A 16,564-nucleotide genomic window follows, 5' to 3' on the forward strand; every position below is an offset into this window, starting at 1 on the left:
TCTAACCCTTTATTAGTAAGCACTAAACCAGAACAAAAGCCGGGAAGTTTCTACGGTGTGCATTTCAGTGAAGGCCGGCTCCCGACAGGAATTGCATTTTGGTCGCGGTACTTCTAAGCACAGATTGCTGAATGGTGACTCCATAAGCTCTCTGCTTAAGGAGTGGATGGTTGGATTTAAGCAGGAAACAAAATGCCCAGTTTCGTTTCTGTGCCCTTCTGATGCATACTGCATTAGCTTTTCGATATTTCGTGCTACCTTATAACAGCTCCCTCCTTATGTAATGCCTTTGGGCCTTTGATGCTAGAACAAAGGAAATGGTTATCGTCACCATCGCTAGCTGTTAACATGTTAGCATATCCTTGTCCTGAAGGAGCTCAATGTGAGACGTCACTGCGAAAACCACTCCGTTACGCGCCATGGAGTGTGCTTGTCGCAAAATATGCACCAATAGTTATCCTTACTGGCTCTCTGTTGATTTCTAACTACCGCTAACAAGGAGTCTGCCCGATGAGAACGGTAAAGAGAAGGAGAGCTAACACATAGCCCCATCTCCACGTGCGCCTCGCAAGGAGCAGATAATTGCGTGCCTAAATTTGGGACCTGCCCGCATTTCCATACGCTGGGAAATCCGCCCGCGATACCGCAGTGCCATTAACGAACCGCCATCTCAAACAGCAAGCAGAAAACCCTCAGGTGACAGTGAGAATAGTCGGAGGGGGCGAAATCGAAACGCCATCGAATCGGAGGCGTCAGGGAACGACGCGGAACGCTGCTTCGATCGAAAGCAAGAGTGTGTGCGGGCAAGCCGGAGGAAGTACACAAGTGGGGGTCGGGGGGGGGGGCACATCGGTCGCGCCGAAATCAGCGTCCCACGGTAGGATAACGGTGGCGACGAGACGCCGCCGCCGCACGCGTGAAGGCCGCCCCGCGAAGCGCGCGCGCGCGCGGAGCGGCAGCAGCAGCAGCATCATCTCGTCCTTCTCTTCATCCTCCTCCTCCGTCACCTGCACAGCAGAAGAGAAACTGCGGTGGCGGCGGAGGGTAAGAAGGAAAGCGGGGCATAGGGTCAACGCGCGTGCGGGACCCCATTGGTCCTCCGGCAACCCTTGCCTTCCTCCACCCGCGTGGAAATATATAAGGAAGATCCGGCCTTGCCAATGGTGGTTCTTGTGTGTGTTCACTTTCCACCGCTCCGTGTGTTCTTCTCCCGTTGCCGGTCGTGCCCCCCCACCGCCGCCACCAGCACCGTTACAAGCGCTCGTCTCTTGTGGCCCACTTCGCACGCAAAAGGACTTTCTCCTCAGAGCCAGCCCGGACGGAGCTCGGAGAAGGTTGTTACGCCGCCGTTGCGCTACCGACGCACACACTCGACGAGCTATCCCCCTCCGCGACCAAGCCAGCATCCGTGCATCCCCGAGGATCTTCTTCGTAGCAGCCCCGCCACCACAAGGTGAGGCAACCGCGCACTGACACCGAACCTACCTCCCCTAAAGGCCGATCGCCGCCTGCAAGGCAAGCAGCCACTGTGGCTCCTCGTCAACCCGCCCACCCCACCTTCACATACATCTTCCGCAACCCTTGCTCCCACGGCTCCGACTCTGCGTGCACCATCGACGCTCGGCCGACACCACTTCGCGTGTTGTTGCGTGTGTGTGCTGGACCCTGAGCGCCGAGCATCCTATCGAAGGGAGCTGCCTACTCGTGTCGCCCATCAGAGGTCCGCGTGTTATGCAAAGTGGGCCGCGCTTGCGTCTGACAGTCCCCCGTGGCCTTTGCCACGAGTAGAAAACGAGTCTTGAGCGAGCCGACGTAGACGCCATCGCGACAGTCTGCTTCGTTTGTCACTGGCACTGGCCATTGTTTCATGCACGACAACGGGTCGCAATGGAAAGGACCCTAATGTAGCAAGAACCGCGAGTGTGGTGAGCAGGCCAGGCACGCTCTCGCGGCAGGAAGTCGTAGCGCTCGGTGATCTGGATAAGCTAAAGCATACAGTTGGGAACACAGCGGGTCCAAATCTGAAAAAGGGCGATCAGCAGATTCGTGGCTTAGTAAACCGTTTTAGTGGGTGAATCGCTTCATAAAGCTACGATTTCGCTACAATTTTTGTTCCTTCGCATTCTTTGGAGCGTATTGTGCGCGACGAGCCTTAGCATAGAAGACAATGCGCGCTATGTAGGATGTTCAGGCCCTGAATGCGCGAGCAATGCTTCTGCCCCGTACCTCTTCGGAGGTTGCAAGAAGGATAGCCCTTGTCGTGATTACGCCTAATTTAAACTTCCTTAGGCAGCGCTTACGAATCGCTTGCACGTATAACGCGGCATAAAAGCATTGGTTGCGGTGTTACGTTGAGGTCGTTTATTTCCTCAGTCAATACATTTGCATAATCACGAACACGTCAAGGGTAGCGTGGATTGTAAATGCATCGGTGTACCGTGATTAACCACGCTGGTATGCTGAACGGTACCATCCCAGGCAAACATGTTTTCCGCGTTAACCCTGGAAGGCTTGCTTACCTACCCATTTATTACAGCTGCCTTGTACGCTTCGCGGGTCATGTACAGATAGTGCTTGTGGGTATTGGAAAAGCAGGCGAATGGTAGGACAAGGTATACTTTGTCAGATCACTTTCTTCGGTATAGATTTGAGCGGCCTGTCTGGGCCAGCCATATTTATTGCTGATAACTCTCTGAAACTTATCAGCGGCTAGCTTCTCGCAGTTTCCTGTTCTTAACAGGAGATTGTCACTGGTTTTCGCCATCGCCCATCATCCTGTTGCCTGCGACGTTGGCCGGTGTCCGCTTGTAGAAGATATTGTTCCACCGTAGAACAGATATATCAGTCTGGACTTCCCGAAGTGATTTCGCAATGCTACTTATGGTTTTCGCATTTCCTTCGTTATCTTATATTCCAAAAGAAGTAAGATACTTGACTATGTTATTCTCTTCGGTGAAAAAATTCTCGGTACATTTGAACGAGACACCTTACAAAGACACAAAGTGAAAGAGTTTCAGCGCTTACATTAACATTATCTATTTTGTAGGTAGTGGAGGCCATATCGTTTCGCGAAACCCATTTCAGGCGTCTTCACATTTAAACGTGACCCGATCCGTATACCTTGCCTTTACCTTGATGCATATGCCTTGCCTAATACTTTGCATGATATTTCGCACGCACTGGATACTTCAAGCAGAACTAGCACAGCCTATATGAACATGACAGCCGTTTATATATTTAATACGGAAACTTGTTCTTAACAAGCGGTCACTCGAAGGAGCTTCTTTAGGTCCGCATTTAATTAAGAATGACAAAGCTTAAGCGAAGCGGGGAAAGAAATTCAGTGCGACACGGTACCCGTGTTAGTATCTTCTAGTCACTTGCGGCGCGGTCTCTCCGGCTCTCTCCCGGCCCTTATCAGCGACGCAACTAAATCCCGCAGTATCGTCGCAACAAAACCACACGTGCGCGAGGGACAAGTAGCACTCTGGCGTCCTTCCCGCGAGCGACTGCATGCAGCGGTCGCGAGACCAGCTCGCGTTACTGGTTCCCCGCAATCCCTGGCCTGAGAGATGAGCGAAACTGGTTCTTCCTGCCTTACGTCTTCCGGCGCTGTGACAGCGACGGCGCTACATCGGGGCGTCCCTTTAAGCTGCCCCAAAGCGCGAGCAGCTCAGAGTTCCCTGCGGCCATCGCGGGTTATAAGTAACCCCAAACCCAGCCTTCGCCGCACGCTGACATAACTCCTGCGCCAAGTCCCTCGCCTTCTCTTCGTCTGTTATTCTCTCGCGTTTGCTTTCTTCTGTTTTGTTTTTGACGCACAGTGCGAGCCTCTTAGCGCCTGCACCTCGCCTCCTCTCACCTCGGCTTGCTTCGCTGAGTGACGAACGCGGAAAAAAAAAGGGAGGCGCTGCCACCTGACTCGGACGGCTGCTGTCCGTCATATTATCCGAGAGGCTACAACAGCTTGTCCGCGTCTTTGCGAAGCACAGCGGCTAGGCGCCACGAAGGAACACGATGGATTAGAAGCGCAAACATGTGTAGGCTGCATAGCTCCCTTCTCCCTACGCACCCAGCATGTCGAGATGTTCGAAAAAGTCCCGAGGCTTCTCGTGCCGCGCAAGACGAAAGGCTCGCCGCGCGGTCGGGCTTGGAAGAATTCCGAAGCGAGATTGACGTGAGAAAAAGGGCCGACCAGCGCCGGCGTCGAAAGGTAACGCGACGCGGGCAGCCGGTGCCGCTGCATAGGCGTGTCCGACCGGGGCACCCTCCGGGAGTGGCTCCACTTACTTACGCGAAATTGCGCCAGGTCGGGCGTCCGGAGGAATGCTATTGAATTTCCATTAATTGGCCTAGCCCAGAGACGAGATGCCGAAGCCCCAACGTCGGAGCGCGCGATATTGACGCGGACGACCAGATGGCCAGCGCCCCGAGACGCCCCTCGCACGAATATTCGAATCTATCTCCATAACGGTGAATAATTTCTGCACGAGTAGCGTACCAGTCCATGACGGCTTATTTTCGTTGACTATCTGTAGGCGTTTATGCTTGGTCACGTAATATAACCTCGGGCTTGCCTTCCGTGACGTGCAGTCCAGCCGAGGTTCAGGAAATATGTAGTAGCACTTAAATTAGGATGGTAATTGGATGGCAAATTTGATAGGTTACCTGCCGTGGTGGCCTAGCGGCCATGGGGCTGAGCTGCTAAGCACGGAGGTCGCAGGATCAAAATCCCGACCGCGGCGGACGCACTTCGATGGGGGAGACATGCAAAAACGTCCGCGGTCATGTGCATTGGGGCACGTTAAAGACTTCCAGGGGGTCAAAACTAATCCGTAGTATCCAGTACGCGTGCCTTATAATCAAATCGTAGATTTGGTGCGTGAAACCCGAGAACTTCATTTAAGTTTTAACACTGTTATTTCAAGAAGACAGCGACGCAAGGCTGCCTTCTCTTTAAAAGAAAAAAAAAAAACATCCATACGTACGTTTGTTCAGAATTCTTTCCATGCCATGGTGATAGAATCGAGAGCGGACGCGGAGTGGTGAGCCGCTGTGCTTCTCACTGTGATTGATTTACTTTTGTGTGTTTTATGCATTCAGAAGTTCATGCGTTTCAGCACTCTTATGTCATGACCATGCCTGCTAACACTGACTACGCGACTTCGTCCTCCAGTGCTGGGGGGCAAACGAAACGGACGATAACAGACTCGTGGCTATTTCTCTAGGAAAGGTGGCGACATTATTATTTCACTGCCTTTTCAATTACCTCCACATTCGAATTTCGATACCGACGACTCTCTTCGAAGGAAGTGAAATTTCGTCGCGTAATATACGTAGCGCGGTAAACTGCACTGCACAGGAACAAACTGACAGTGCGAACTCTAGATATGTCCCGTTTTCTCCAAAGTAGACCGAGACATCGGGACATATCGAGAGTTCACAGAGTCAGTTTGTTCCTGCGCAGTGCAGTTTACCGCGCTACGTATAGTGCGCCACGAACTTTCACTTCCTTCGAAGAGAGACGTTCTAGACGACAGGACGTTCTAGACGACAGGACGTTCTAGTGCACTAGAACGTCCTGTTCCGCCATAGAAAAAAAAAAGAAATATCGAGCGTTGAAAGACGCAGCGGAAGCAGAAAGTGAGCACTAATCTGTCGCGAGATACAATTACCGCGTGTAAACGAGCTCCTGCTAGAAGGCAATACAGATTAGACAAACGTTCGTGCGAAGCCCTGGCGCTCGCCTTTCCCGGGCATGCAAGTAATAGGAATGAGCTGTCCGTATCGTCTTGCGAAAGGTAATCACAACACCTCGAGGGCCTCCCCATGTTACGCCCTGCACGCAAGGTCGACGTGACAAGCATCCCAAGCGCCCATAGATCGCGTGTGAGAGCGCTCACCGATCGCGATCCGCCGTGCATTGCAGCTCGCTTCGCTCCACACCGCCCGGCGATCGCCGAGTGGGTGGGATGACGCCTACTTGTTTTGCTTCGCAATACCGCGAGGGGCTCGTATCCTCGACATGCGCGGTTCGGGACGGAATGAATTGCTGTGGTAGCTCGTCCTCGCTCCCGCAGCAAAAAAGAAAGCTGTTCGTGTACACGAAGTACGCGTGTAGAACGAGTTAATCACGACTGCGCGGACGTTGAGAAAGCGTCGTCCACCGTGTGAGCGCTCGCGAGAACGAATTGTCCGCGGCATACTAAGCGCCCAGTCGTGACGATTAGGAAGGCAAGGATTTTCCGTGCGCGTTCCTCGTGGTCTTTCACCTTACGCGCATACGCGGAGGTCCACCAAGCCTGGCACGTGGGTGCTGTTCAAAGAATACGGAGCACAGACTCGCTCTGTTTTTCTTCTTTTTTTTTTTAAGCTATCTGGTTTTTCATCACAACGTGGCCGTAAGAGACGATGTAGTAAAGAGGCGTTGGGAAAATGGAGGGGAGGGGAAGGAGAGGAGGAGTCTGGACAAGTTTTGGTCATCCGGGGCTTTCTTACGTGCACTGAAACTTCACTACACGTGCGGTTTTTTTGTGTTCTGCCGCGAATGAAATGCAGCCTGGTGGAGCCCTTAATTCAATTGCTGTCTTTGTGCTTAGCCAGATAACGCCATAGCCGAGAGACGGGCCCTCCTTTAACTTGAGATATCGACTGCAGCGATGCTTACAAAACTTTTGTAAAGATGGAGACACATTGGGCGAAGAAAAAAGGAAGAGAAAGGCTTTCTTGCAAGTTGCGCGAGCGGTACTTGGAGTCGAAATACGCATTCAAACATGCTGGCGACGTGATTGGTTTGTTAAAAATGTCAGCTTCTTTCTGGCACCTCAGTTTAAAAGTTATGTCTCTATGTTGCTGAAGCATGACAGTGAGTGGTCCTTCGATGTTACAGAAAGTCGAGAAGCGCGATATGCGTAACCAAAGTATCACTCATTAATACGTGAACCAAAATTGTGTAGCCCAAGGTAACGTCAAACATTTTTCACCTCCTTACATTCCTCGCGAACAGGTGAAACTGTCTCCCATGGCACAAGCGCGAGAATTTAAAGCAACCCACACACCGGAAACTCAACAGAACTCATTTGTTGGTACAACGCCATGCGCAATGCACCCACGCGCATAACACTACAAATAACGTTTACATTCAATTGAAGACGAATCTTTGCTCGCGCAGGGTTTGTTGGGCGACGCCCTCCCCCCGTCCGCGCACACCGGAAATAACGTTCACATTTACCGCTATCGGGCAGCCGTCAGGCGTTAACAAAAGCAAGAGGATCCACGTACAGCGTGGCTCATTTTAATCAGCTCAAAGTGCGCACTTTCTCTTGCGACACGAAATGGTGAAAGGCACACACACGCTATGCTCGAAGAACACACACAAACAAACAAAAAAGGAAAGGAAAAAAGAAGGGGGTTGCAAGTTCGAGGTCAGGCAATCGACGAACAATGCCACCCTTGAAAGACGCCCGTTCTCGATACGCCTTCGCGCCCGCGAACTTCGATGGCTATCGGTTACGGAAGAACGCACAGTTGCGGTAGTACCCCGGGGCACCGTCAGCAAAGAAAGGGACCGCCGCTGCCGCTTTAATGTCTCTTGCCTTTCTTATCTGTGCGCGTGGAAGAAAGAAACACGGGAACGCTCCCCTTTCGTTGCAGTAAGCGACCGCAGTTTGCCTCTCACGTTTTTGCGTGAGTTAAGGTCGCCTGCCCGGGGCGAGCCTCCATTCATGCGGAAGGAAGGTAAGCACCGGCACATCTTGCGGCACGGTGTTGCGTCTGCAAATAGCGAGCTTCCGTTGAGACAACACGATGTCTGGATGAGCTGCAGAGAAGCCACACGTTTCGTGCCTGAGCAAAGGAGCAGAACGGCACAGTCGGCTGCAAGCGCGTGCCAGCACTGAGCTTCTTATCTGTGTTGGATGCAAGTGCGATCGTAAGGCTTGGTACTGTGGGCGCCAAGCCTCTATTAATATGTATGAAAGTTCCAGCCAGAAATCGGGATCTAATCGGCCCTAAAATGTATAGGCCACACCGGCGCCGGAATCTTCAATGTGGCCAGAAAGAACCCATTCAAAATTGCGCACTCGAATTAAACCAGACAGGATAAGGCACGTATCAAAACACCTGCACGGTAGGACGTAAATTGAAGCAGCTGAAGGCGATCAATGAAGAGAGGAGACTCCACCCAGTGCCAATTTTCCGGCAAGATCACTTGCCATAGTCAAGGCATTACGAGTGCGAAAGTAGGCACAGACTTTTCAGCTTGGCAAGCTAGTTCTGCTATGGCGTTCTCTCGTTTTTCCTCTCACGTTTTAGCTTGTAGCAGGAATCTATAATTGTCATACTTAAGAATTCCTCGAGAGCGAACCTTCTCAATTGAAGCAAATTTTGTCTTGGTCCCGAGGGAGGAAGCCAAGTAGAAGCCATGGTCTTTGCGGGGCGATCGCTCCACCAGGTTAGCTAAGCAGGTAGCAAAACACCTGCTTAACTACACCTGCTGCTACCTGTGTAGCAAACATAGGTAGCAGGTAGTTGTCGGTTAGTTCGCTCACGCTCTCTTTCGCTACTAATTGCCGGCTGGATAAACTCCGGCTTATCTCTGGTTGTAAAAGGACTACTTTGGGAATGCAGTGGTGTTGGGTTTGATTGCCTGACAAGGACAATCGTTTTCGTTAAGTGCGCAGCTTGCGTTCTAAGGGAACCTTGGGCGTCATAACGTAAAGTCATTCCATTCTTACTTGATTCCAAACTTCTAACATCAAATTTACGTAACCGCTGGCACAAGCACGAGCGGTGACCCGCAGCGTTGTACCAACAGCCTAATCAAACACTCTCCTCATTTGTAGGAGGAGATGGAGTTGAGAAACAGTCGGCGACTTTGATTTCAAACCAAGTATCGTTCTGCTACCGTGACATGTTTTACATATCTGCTTGGCTGACGAGAGGCGAGCAGCGCGCAGAAGAGCGGATAGAACTTCGGGAGAGCCGAGCTGGCACAGTGAAACTAGATAACCGCACGAGGAGAGTGGTGCCAGCGTCTCTAGTTGGTCCGCTTCCCCTTGCTCAGCTTGCGGTGACTCGTCGACAAACGCGGCGGCGTGCAGTGGGGCTTTAAAATGCTGCTAATGCAGGGCCTCAGTGAAAAAGAGTTGGCAGAGCGATGTCGTATACTTGCCGAAACGTATACGACACGTATACGCACGTATACGTGTCGTATACGTGCGCTCTACAACGTTATAGCGCCACTCAAGTTTTTTTTTTCTTTTTTTTATAAACGCAAATAAATTCATTATTCATGGCAGCTTGAATTAAGTATCCAGCGCCAGACTGATCGTCGGGCAGCCGTCTTCTATTTTTTTCGTAACAGGATCGTCAGTGGCTATTCGAAAAAAAAAAAACAAATCTGTTATGTTTGCCATAATAAGGCATCTTTAGTGCATAGCCTTTGCGTCATAGTGACGCATATACCTAGTTTGGAGGATAGGGCCAGAGCGAGGCCCAGTGGTTAGGACACCGCGGCAGTGTTTGATCTATTAACTAAGAACGAAAGAGAGAGAAATTGATGCTGGAATTAGTCGTAACGAATAATGGCCCAGAAGTGTCTTTTTTTCTTCTAATTCAATTCATGCTAATGATGCGTCCCACCAACTAGTCAATACCGGCGACAGACGGGGGCGCGGCTTCGTGTTGGCCAATTAGGAAGGACCAGAAGAACGAAAAAGTAGAACGGTTCGCCACAGAGTACGACGGCACTATAGGTTTCTCCACACGTCTGAACAGACGAAGGGCAGGAACATGCACCTACGCTCTTATAATGCATTCCAAAAGCCGTCGCTGCAAACTCTCGCTTCTCGCGCGTAGGCGCCGTGCGTCGTTGGTGCAACGACATCAGTAGAAGCGAAACAAGAACAACACAAAACGAACGAACAAAGAAAAAAAAAGGCGTCAGGAACCACGCGTTTCTCAGTTTCTGCTCTCCCGAGGAGGCAGCGCGCGCTCACAAGCGGTTGCGCAACCTCCGGCACTTCAGCACCCCCCCCCCCCCGCCTTTCCCTCCATCAGCAAAGAGCAGTGCAAGTTGTCGTCGTGAATGCGATGACACACCAGTGCGCGCGCGGGTGAGCTTACCTCGATCTCTAATGGCAGGGTCACACACAACCCGCACACACGCACTCCCGCACGTTCCTGCGGCGTCGGCCCTCGTCGAGCCGCGGGTATCATTGTCAGAGAAACGCCCAGCGGGCACGTAATCGCCGCCCACGCTGCCGACACGTACCGCTCAATGCGTGCGGTTCACCGCGCGTGTCATTTCCGGGTATCCGATTCACGAGGCGTCTTCTGCGCGGCGCTCGCGAGCTCATTCCGCGGACTGATCACGTGCGGATCGCTCCTCTGTTTCCTTGCCCTTTGTTTCCACGCCGGACACCGCTGGGCAGCGCGTTCGGACTCGTGGCGTATGCGTTCGTTCATTCATTGCCTCATTTTTTTTTTTTTTTCGGCAGCGTGGGAGACTTCTTCTTTTTTTGCGAAACAAAGCCAACACGTTGAGACCTCCCGCAGCCGCACTCCCGTAAGTCTTGCGGCGGCAGTGTGGACCGGAAGGAAGGGGGAGGTGAGTTGGAAATTTGGATGCCAGCTTGTGGTTATTATGACGTCATTTTATCGCGGGCACCACAGTCCGACATTGATGAAGTTAGGGAACACCACAGGCACTTGATAGTAAATTCAGCGATCCAAGTTTGTGCGTCAGGTCGTACAAGTGGAGGAGGAGTTTTACAATAAATGTGCTTGCGTAGGAGAGGTTTTCGTCTCAGGTGTGATGCAGGCTACACCTTCTCGCTTAGGCAAGCAGTGCATATCAGACAAAGGCACGCCGGTTCAAACAGTCGTACAAATGAGCAAGCAAACAATCATACGAATGAACAAACAAACGAACAAACAAACAAACTAACTAACTAACAACTTAATATTAAAATGAAGTCTGAAGAGTAAGAACGTACTAACGCGTAGTTCACGGAATGTTGATACTGGCACATTGCAGGTCTCAAAACACATAGTTTATGCAGCAAATAATGATAGGCCATAAAAATATGATATCAAATTAATATTGTAGCACAGCCACTTGCACCCTGCACCTGGTTCATGTAAGCACCGTATACAATGTTTGCCTAGTGCAGGCGGACCTAGCGTCTCAAGAGCTGTGGTCAACTGCTCTTCCCAACCGCTACTTATCAAGCGTGTTAGACCCTGAAGCAGGTCACAAACTAAACAAGAGACCATGAAATGCAACCATCAACTCGCATAGAAATGTTGTGAATGATAAGAAGGAGAACCAAGGGCTCAGTTTTTCTTTCTTTTTTTTTAGGTCACAATCATATGAAACCAATTGTAGTTTTTAATTGTGATTTTTAATTAACCATCGCTTTATTTTACGGCAGAAACAGTAAGCACATCTGTATAAGGGAAACCACTGTTAATTTCCCTTATGCTTTCCTCGGCTTCATCGCCTGTTCGCTTCATACGATTGGGATCGAACTGTTCGACATTTTACGTAGAGTTGAATGCGCAGGCTACATCCCATATTTCCAAAGGCTCCTTGCCTCTTTTTTTTTTCTTCTGCACTTTCCGTTTAGCTCAACCTTAGTGCTTGTATAGACGCGTTCGTCTCGGGAAGCTTGCAGCTTATGCATCGCTTTCGGTATCTCGAGAATGAAAGCCTGTTTGCCTCGGAAACACGTTCGTGCTGTTTTCCAATCCTCTTATTTTCGTGCCAATTCGTCGCGGTGAGAACGCGAGGAATGATCAAACGTAGAAGGCAGCGCCGTAACAGCCGATTTTTGCACTGCTGCATCTGCTGTATCCGTATCCGACGTCTTGTTTCTCTTCCTTCGAAACATTTGGATACGGAGGGCCGTTTCGGAGGTCGCTTGTAAGGAACGGCCGTCGTACGCAAGGTCGCAGTTACGAATGCGTTTAGTATTACCTTTGGTTAAAGCGTAATCCCCCCGTTACGGATCGTGTTATTCCTCTTTCGGTCATTTTGCTGCTACCACATTGCTTCTTGTGCAGCAACGCTTAGCAGACTGCTTCGACTGCCGCTCCACGTTTATATATATATAAAACCTGTGCACGTGGCCTGCCATTTCGGACGACGAAACTTAAGGATCGAGAAAAGGAAAAGCGCTGAAAGCTTCCGTACGACACCTCTAGTACAGAAAGTCGACAAGGCTAGTAGGACATTTGTGTCATGGAAAAAGCAGGCCTGCAAACAGGGACAGCCGGAGAACAGGAACAAGAAAGCCCTTTTTTTCTTATTTTCTTTGTGTGGTGTTGTTGTCATGAATCCCATGACTTCTATTAGCGTTGAGTGCACATGCCACGACAAACATGAACATTTATTTAGCAATGTCCCATGCCGAAAATTGTTCCGCTGGTTCAAAGCCAACAAACGTAAATACATCTGGACACCAATCATTGGTTCGCCGTTGCAGAATCTGAAGAACTGTTTCAAAGAAACGCTGGTGCGCTGAAGAACTATGAATGTGATGCATAATCAGTGCACTCTTGCACCCCTTGAAATTCACAACATTTTCCATTCTCAGTTGGAAGAGTGTAAAAAAAGAGCGGCCTCTTCCCCGGAAATCATACAAAATCGCCTGATAAGTGAATCGGAGAGATATATGGGTAGCCGGCCGTTCTTTACAACACTTGGCACTTGATGACTCCAACGTTCGCCCCAGAGAGAGTTACAGATCATTCGCAACAATTATACTTGGGCCGATTAGAAAAGCCACTAGCGCGTTTCAAAACACCGCGATGAAGATACTTACGTTCTCTATCCGTGCCAGCTTCCGGAACTCTAGCTCAGACGAATTTCTCTCGAGAGGGAAAACCACTATTAGCAGTCCAATGTCGTCAGTCCCTGGCACGGCGACCGGACAGAGACCGAGTGGTCTCCGCGAACTTGAGCTGCCTCGTTCAGTCGACATTCGAGCTGATTAAAATTCAGCTCTAGACCGTGAGATCCGCTCCCGTATTTCATATTCTGCCCACGTACGTAGTGTGTAGCCTTAAAGCGGCCCTGTACGAGACACAGATTTAGGCCTTTTTATTTATGTGCGCTAAAGCTTTTCTGTAAGGTGTGATGATAGCGAAACAAGGCAGGTAAGCTACCGTTATGTAGATCGTGTCCCATGGCTCTGAGTAAGACGCTAATGTTCTTTAAATAGCTTTAAATTGAAGCGAAGGCCACAACGTCCATTTGGAGCTGTTTAATCGGTATCGCTTTCGGTGCTGTAATACACAGGAAAGTATCGAAATAGCCTTTGAACTACCAACCTGCACTGAGCAGGTTAAAGGCCGCGTAGACGTACGAAATTTGTTGAGACCAGTCGTGGTGGCTTAGAGGCTTTGGAGTTTTGCTGTTATATACGGGGTCGCGGGTGCGATTCCTTGTCGTGGCGACTACAAGCCTGACCGAGGACACAAGGATGGTCTAAATAACGAAATAATTCTGCAGGTCTCCACAACGTCATCTATCAAAGTCGCTGCGTTGTTTTAGAATGTTAGACACACCCAATCAATTAATTAATTAATTAATCAATCAATCAATCAATCAATCGGCATCCATAAACAGACGTGATTACATTATGACTGATGCCACTATGCATGCCTGAGGCATAAGCCGCCGATTTGAATGACGGGTGTTACATCACAGCCAATGCAGTAATATGGTTTCGACAAAGCAATCATGCCCGAAAGGTGGCTCGAGTTTGTCGCCATTCTAGGCACCCTTAAAAGACCTCCGTCCTTGAACACTACACTTCACGAAGTCATGTGAAGTACAACCTTGCTTCCTTAACGTGCCTCGCCAAACTGGAACCTGTTGTCGAACTTTCGTGGGTACCGTTGCGCAGACTAGTATAGCGTGGCCGTTCGATTCCGCTGCCCCGAAGAGTGACGCGCGCAAGCTTCGATTGAAAAAAAAAAAAAAGAAGAAATCCAGGTGACGCGCCATATACTCTCTAAAGACAATCGCGCAGAACACGCAATCTCACCGCAAGACAGACAGACGCGTGCCCGCGACCTCGGCGCGATTCAAGGCGGCCTCTTTCCCATCTCTGCGCGCGGTGATACCGACCCGCTTCTCCGTAACAACGGGAGGCCTTGGCGAACAAAGAGGGGAAGCGGGGCACCCGCGAGCATTGCGTCGCCCAACACGTGGTGGGCGTCCGGATGCCAAGCGCCCACACCTCGCCGTCGCTGGTTTTCTGCGGTGGGAAAGGTGGAGGGGGGCAGCACGGTGAGCCTTGAAGAATGTGCGGCTGTTTGTCGTGTCGCAGCAAGCAACGCTGTCTAATCTGAAAAGGTTATCACTTCTCACTGCATGCCGGACTAGCAACGCGGGCGCCTACTCTACAGTGAAGCACCTCGAAGAAGTTCCGATCACTGGAGAAGCCAAAGTAAAAAAAAAAAAAGAAAGAAGACCTTTCGGAGTCCGTGCGATTCCATAGTCACACTTCGTACTAGATAACGGAGGAACTCGCATGAGCTGGGAAAATTCTGTTTTTTTTTCTTTTTTCTTCATCTTGACTTGTTCAATGATCGTGATTCTTAATCCTCACGTTCCCTAACCAAACAAGTTTTCGTCTAACTTTAGAATAAATCTCCTAATGAAGCATCTCACGTGGTGTTGCGCCGCTCGAGACGCCACTCGAGCACTCTACGGTGCTAATGAGTCATGGTGTCAACAAGGGAGTTCCCACCCGCCGCAAGCAAACGTTACGTGGGCCCTGCAGTCGCTGTGAGATTTGTGCTGTGGATATAATTTCAGCTATTTCCCCTAACATAAACCAATGTGCCATGAACTTCCACAATACATTTTTTTAAATTTAATTGCATTCTCTCTAATCTAGGAATGCACCCCGTGGGTCTGCACCGGTACTCGGCTGCACAGTTGAGGTCGTAATGAACTCTAAGAAGAGCCAACAAAAACGCACATACAATCATCATACCTTGCTGGTGAAGCAGCGCACTGACACGGGCACAGTGAAGACAAACAGGAAAAGACGACACTCACTCCTGTTTGTCTTCACTGTGTCCGTGTCAGTGCGCTGCTTCACCAGCAAGGTATGATGATCACTCACCAACTAGCCCAACTTTCCGCTTTACTGAAAGTACATACAATCGCCGTGAGATTTCCAGTGCACCTGCTCACCGTATTGAAAACGAAAAATTAAATTGCAGATACGTGCATGTTTGCTTAATGCCAGGGGAAACACAGGTTGTGTTTGTGCCAGTGACAGCAAGAAATAGGTTCACGAGCAAAAGAACGATGACGCTGCTATCGTTCAGCTACCACGGCCATGCCACGAGTGACCAGACAAAGGTCATCATGGAACCCGGAAGCAGGGTCATTCCTGCGTTCCACATCTGTCGTCGGCTTGACGAGGGTTGCAGCAGCGCGCTCAGAGAGAGAGAAAGAGAAAGAGAGAAACCTTTATTGTGCTAAGGGAAGGCGAACGTCTTCCGAGGGAGGAGCCTTTTTAGTCCAGGGACCGTGCTAGCTGCGTGAACGATGAAACAACGGCGCGTCTCTTGTTGTTCACTGCGTCCCATATGTATTATTGTATTATTTTGTTTTAAAGTCCGCGTCGCTGGCGTCGCCAACGTTGATGTGACTACAGAGCTGTCGCCGGTGCGAATTTCCTTGCGTCTAGAGGGTGGCGAAAAATTGAGAAGGTCAGAGTTGAACTCCAGAACGGCCGGCACCGCAAATTATTCTTCTGCGTTTATAGCCCCCTTTAAGGCGCATGAAATTTAGGGTTATCCCATGGAAGAAATTATGCTTTCTGGCGACTTTTATGTTAGTTTCCCATGGTGTCAAACATAATATTTTGCTAGTTGCTACTGCTTCTGTTACCATTTCCCCCTCCCAAAGTATAGGGTAGCCAACCGGACACGTCCTTTATTAACCTCCATAACTTTCCCTCTCCGTCTCTCTCTCTCTCTCTCTCTTTCAGGGTTTACGAATGTGGAGAACCACCGAAGTTATCCAGTATTCATCTCAAGCAACAACACGCGCAGAATAAACAAGGCGCTAGATAGCGCGCGGCTTTTTGGCTCGGGCTAGGTGAAAGCGGTGGGGGCCTGTTTTGCATGCGTGGTTGCTATACTTTCTCTTCCAAATACGCGTATCGCACTTACTGTATAACTTGCGGCCTGCCAAGACAACACCTACTCAAACGCCTCGCTATGGGGCCCGATCTAACCAAGGACATGGAATTGAGAGAGCCTTTAAACGAACGCCATCAGCAACACACGCCTCTAACGCGGAGGTGCCGGAGCGACACAACCATAACCTCCTACAATCAAAGTCTTGCAACACGAAACAGCAGAGTGCGGCCACCTCTTCCTGTAGCTCTGTTGGAAAAAGAGAGAGAAGGCGTATGCGTATGCACCAATGAGTTTTTGCAAGGGAACCTCCCAGCGCAGTAGTGTACAGAATCAGTCTTGTTCACGCAGTCGAATTAGCTGTACGACGAGGTACGGGCGCAGAAAGAAACAA

At 50.2% G+C, this 16,564-nt stretch overlaps 1 protein-coding gene across 1 annotated transcript in view; it reads left to right on the forward strand.

The window, feature by feature from the left end:
- The first annotated feature begins 1,223 nt into the window (after positions 1–1,223).
- Positions 1,224–16,564, forward strand: part of LOC142583231 (U-scoloptoxin(01)-Er1a-like) — a 39,123-nt gene continuing 23,782 nt past the window's right edge. Inside the window, exon 1 of the mRNA XM_075693604.1 lies at positions 1,224–1,453. The gene's annotated coding sequence lies outside the window, so the exon portion shown is untranslated. The remainder of the gene's footprint in view (positions 1,454–16,564) is intronic.

The sequence above is a fragment of the Dermacentor variabilis genome, chromosome 5 (genome assembly GCF_050947875.1).
Source record: "Dermacentor variabilis isolate Ectoservices chromosome 5, ASM5094787v1, whole genome shotgun sequence".
In the NCBI taxonomy this organism is placed as follows: Eukaryota; Metazoa; Arthropoda; class Arachnida; order Ixodida; family Ixodidae; genus Dermacentor; species Dermacentor variabilis.